Source organism: Asparagus officinalis, chromosome 8, assembly GCF_001876935.1.
Source record: "Asparagus officinalis chromosome 8, Aspof.V1, whole genome shotgun sequence".
Lineage (NCBI taxonomy): Eukaryota > Viridiplantae > Streptophyta > Magnoliopsida > Asparagales > Asparagaceae > Asparagus > Asparagus officinalis.
The window spans coordinates 104,837,589-104,843,410 of NC_033801.1; positions in this window are offsets into that span (position 1 = coordinate 104,837,589).

Here is a 5,822-nt window from a genome sequence, read left to right on the forward strand (position 1 = left end):
AGAACTAGATCTGGAAGAGGACGACTCTCTATCTGATTTAGAATCAGCAGGCTTAGGAGTAGGGTCATGAGCTGGAGCTTGATGAAGATCAAGTTGGATAGCGGGTATACCCATCCTATGAAGGGCACTCACATCAAAGAAGGGATGGACTTTGATTGAGATTTTATTTGATAAATCAACCTCAAAACTAGTGAAAACTCTAGTAAGGAGGGCACCGAAAGGAAGAAAGGTGGTGTATTCGGTGGCCAAGATATCAAAAATAACGTTTCGCTACTTAACGTCAACATTCCCAATAAGTCCCAATCTTGGGAATTATATTATAACACATAATTCGGCCAATGATTTTGGCCATATCAGAAGCATTCTTAGTAGTAAGTAGGAGACGTTTACCAGGAAGAGTCAAAAAGGATTCCACAGCAGGATCATTATAAATAACATCACTTAATAAAGTGTCTCCACGAGGAAGACCAATAATTTCTTATAGATCATCAGCACAGAACCTAATACTATGCTTTTTTACTCTAGATAAAATAAAAGGGGTTCTAGGATTAGAGGAATCAACTCTAAGATTTGTATAAAACATGTGTACTAGATGAGGATAAAACAGAAGATCATTTCACTTGAAAGCAAATTAATCATTCTAGCATTTCAAAAATAAGTGCTCAGCATAAAATGATTAAAATCATCAAATTTGACGTATCTCCCAGGAAATAGTTAAAGATGACATATGACATGATATTTTGTAATTAAAGACTCATTTCTAAGATATTTTTCATAATATTCATAATTTGTAGCGGGAGGAGGAGGAGCACTACAAGAGGAGGGTTGATCTCTACCACTCCTACGACGTTTAAGGATGTTCCTAGACATGACAATGCAGATAAGATGAACTTTAAACACAGATTTGGAGCACTAGATACAAACCCTAGAGATTACTCTAGAAATGACAAACCCCAAATGAGAGCTCTAAATAAACTTAAAACAAGTAAAGCAAAATGAGAGAGAGAGAGTTTTACTGAGCCAAGAAGTCGACTGAGAGGAGCGGTGGACTGGAAGGGACGCGGAACAAGAGTTGGACCTAGGCGATTTGGGGAAGAACGGGAAGGAAGAAAAAGAGATTGGAGCTCTAGGTTTGATAAAGTGAAGATTTGAAGGTTGGGATTTGGTCAAAGGACAAGTGGACGAACAGGATCAATGAGAGTTAACGGGTCGGGTCCAAAATGGGTCCAAAACAAATTGAATCCAAGAGAAAAACCCAAAAACCGCAGCTCGTAAGTCAACTTGTCATCAGTTGACTTATGAGTCGACTTAAGACCTTTAAATTTGATTTTCAGAAAATTTTAGACAGTGAATTTAAAGTCCTTAAAAATTTGTAAAAACTTGTTTTTATTGCATTAACTGATTTTACAAGAATTCTAGAAATAAAACACATATACAACAAACTTTAATTTAAAAAGGTTTTTTTAATCCATCAAAACACATATACCAAATGAAATTAGAAATCCATCAAAACTAAACATGAAAACCAAAAGAAATCAAACAAAATCAAGTTTGTTTTGGCACCTAAACATTTTTTATGCTGAATAGATTAGTGACATTGTAACGCCCCAGGGTTCACACAAGGCTGCAGTCCAAGGTGAAACCCGGATTGTCAAACCTTCCAAGCACCAAACACCATGCTACGACATGTTTCACCATCACAGTCACTATCTCTCTAGTGGAAACAACAAATAGGTGAAGGTACAAAACAAGCAAATAATAGAAGTAGTACAAAATCAGATATGCACAGAAGAAGTATATCAACAAATGAGCCCAACTGAAATAGAATGAAAATATCTCTGAGTCAGAAATACATCTCAACACAATGAGTCAAATAAAATCTCACTAAGGCACTCAGCCTCTACAAAATGAATATAACTCTAAAATCTGAACAATAAACATAACTATATAGTGGAGCTTCAACTGCTAAAACTGTGCGACGGCGACTATGCTAGAACTCCGTCATCCTGCGGCTCTCCGAAACTCTAATCTGCCTGAAAGATACAATTTAAACAAAAGAACAATAAAAAGAGCGTCAGAGCGCTACAGCAAGATCACCTCCATTCGCCCCCAGAGGAAGGGCTGCTAGATGAATTGGAGGCTCTATATATTAAGCATAGTCTACCTATATCATTTTCCCCGTATCTAATGGAGTTAATATTTAGACACCTACAAGACGAGACGTAGTACGTCGAGTGAAATAATCCAAACAAGGAAACTCTCATATATATACCATATGTCTCAAATTGTAGATCCATAAATACAAATTCCAACTCTATGAATGAAAACAACACTCAAAAGAAAATACTCCAAGCTTAAACCATATAGGACCAATGTCACAATCTCGAACTACATTCTCAAATAGTTGGCGTAATTATAAGAGAAAATCATCCAACTCAAAAAAAATCACCATAGGCCATATCTTGTATGCCATGAAACAAAGAATGTACCCTACTCATGAGTAATCTAACATAGGAGTAACTATAACTGATAATACATATATGTGTGCATCTCTTTATGCAATAGCGATACTCTTGTAATATTCTTACTCAATCGTTCTGTGACAATAGGTTTTATCTCCCTATCCCGGATACATGGAATGACGATACTTTTGTAATTTCTTACTCAATCACCCTGCGAAAATAGGTTTTATTATCTCCCTATTCCGGATACATGTAATAACGATACTATTATAATACTCTTACTCAATCGTTCTGCGATAATAGGTTTTATCTTCCTATTTCCTGATACGTGAAAGATCAAATACTAGTCATGTGTATTTATAAATTTAATTTGTGACAAAAGTGTGTTAATTCAACACAAACTAAGCATATGTGCACATATCTCGGTGTGCGTGTCCACATCTGAAGTTCACCATCATCCCGGGTGTTTAACAACTCATAAATGTTATAATATAACAGTACAAGGTTGAGAGACTCTCTCAAAGACCAAAACAACCGAACAAAACATGCACAGGCTCAAAAGAGGTTGGCGGTCGACCGCAATTATGCGGCGGTCGATCGCGACAGGTTTTCAGGGTTTCCCAGGCTGCTGCTTGGCATGCGGCCGACCACCATTTAGGCACGGTCGACCGTGGACAGATTTTCCAGACTGTGTAGGTTTCTGCGCTTTGTTGTATTCATGTCGATTTTTGTGATCTAAACTAGTTTAAAACATGTAAAACTTGCATGAAAACATGACAATAGCGATACATACTTGTAGAAACAATCTCAACATAAATAGCATGAATATTTGCAACAAGAAACATGCTTAACCCTTAAACTTTCATAAAACATAAAACAAACTCTTGTGTTAATCAAATTAGGATTTTTCCAACCTAATTACTCAAATTCTTCTATCTAAAGCATGGACTTTTAACATATTAAACATAAGTATGATTACCAAACAACTTAGAAAAGATATATATTCATTAAATCATATTTTTAACACTTAGGTATCACAAACCTAGGGTTTTCTCATCTTTAATCCACATACAAACTCAATTAAAAGTCAAATTAGGGTTTAAACATGATTAGCACATGATTAACAAGATAAAAACGAATTTAAAAGCAACCCTAATGATCATGATCATATTTCTATTATAAACAGCAAGAAAAACATATAGATCTAACATTTTTTTAAGATCTAACAATAAAAATCTAATCTTTTTCACATTAGATTAAGCTCTAAGCATGTAAACACAAATTAAAATTCTAAGCTAGTTATTTAACTATGGGGATGTGTTTGGATGTAAGAAATCTTGCCTTAATCTCATGTGCAAGCCTCTAAAACAATCAGCAAGCAAACTACGAGCATGAACAACCCGTTCTCCCTCACTACACGTCGATGATCTCGCCCTCTTGCCGGTGTTTTGCTTCACAAAGCTCTCCAAACTCATAAGAAAAAGGTCTAGGGTTTTTGAGGGAAGAGGGTGGCTACTAGGGTTCATAGATATAATAAAAGAAAAGAATTTTTATGAAAAACACATGTATTTATAGAGTCAAACCTGAAACAAACCTGTTTGACCCGATCCAGGAAACCTAGTCTGACTAGGAAAATAATCTTTGGTATCTTGGCTATAACTTTCTCATAAGACATCAGAATGAGGTGATCTAAGATTTGTTGGAAAGATATTGAAGAGACCTATAACTTTTGTCTTTTACACTTTTCCATATTCTGATTGTATCGATGTGTAAAATATAAAAACTCTTAACTAGTCATTATTCCCAGATTTTCACTCTTTTGGCCTTTGTGCATGTTTTGTGCATTTGCATACATATTTTCACAAATATACATTAATTTAATCTCAAATCAATTCTTATCATACTCAAACATCAAAATATATTATTTTTCACCATATAATATATTTATTATTATTTATCATAAAATATTCAAATTTACGGGGTATTACAGACATGACCCCTATCATTTAAGCTTAAGGCCCTTAGGTTATGAACCCATTTGGGCGTATTTGGTGCACGGGCATGGTCAAAACAATATTCATGCAAGTATCCTTTACGATTGCAATATGTACAATGAAAGGGTTGAAAAGATTTGCATTGACCTTGTGGTTGTGCACGGGAATCATTTCCAAAAATAGATGGTTCTTTGAAATCATTTTGCAAACAAGAAACTCTTTTCAAATTGAAACAAAATTTGGTTAAATGACCAAAATAACCACAATATTCACACTTATACACATGAGCATGTTTATGATGAGCTTTGTGTGTGTGTACATGTGTATGATGTGATGAAGCTTGATGGGATGCATAATGTCAATATTTTTAGATATAGTGGATTTTTGTGCATCATAACAAAATTTGGCAATATGACCTTTTCGGCCACAAATATAACACTTCTAAATCTTATTATACATGTGTGCATAGTGTATGAGTTTCTTAGAAGAATTTGCATGGGACTTTGCACACAAGTCCATAAGCTTGTTATTATTTACAATGCATATTTTAAGGGTTGAATCTAAAGATGATATGCGGTCCTTAACATGATTCAACTCATTTACTTCCACATATGCATTGTTATTAGAAGTAGAATATATATAATTGTTAGAAAAAGAACTAACTTTATTTTTAATGTTTTCTACTTCTAATATGACATTATTTTTCTCATGAAACAAACTAGTAATTTCCAATTTTAATTTTTCATTGCTTTCTTTAATATTTACATTTTTATTAGGAATGATATCAAATTTTGATGCTAGTGTCTCATGATCGGATTTCAATTCAATATGTTCGCTTTTAAGATCAAAAGCTACGTTGCAATTTTTTATAGTCATGCATTAATAATTCATATCCATGTGGGAGTTCATCAATAGTAAGTTCATTATCGTTATCAGACTCGTATATCTCACTAGGGCTATCACCTAGTGGCCGTGTACATAAAGATGATGCCCCACATGAACTTGAAGAAGAATCCTCCAAAGCTTGTCAGATTGCCTTCAAGTTCTCTTGATGCGCTTCTATAAGTTTCCACAATGTATAAGCACTATCTAAAGAAACAAGCTTGTTAGATAAAGACGAATCAAAAGCATCATGTAAAAATTCTAACAAGAGCTTGTTCATGGTAAACATTCTTTAATCATTTTTACTCCAATTGGATTTCTCCGAAGTGGATACAATATAAGCACAATCAATTATTTCCTACAAATCAAAGTGTTTAGGTCTAACAAAGAGTTTAAATCTAACACACCATTGTGCATAAGAGAAATTATCAATCCTAAGAGCAATATTAATTAATTTCCAATTTTAATTTTTCATTGCTTTCTT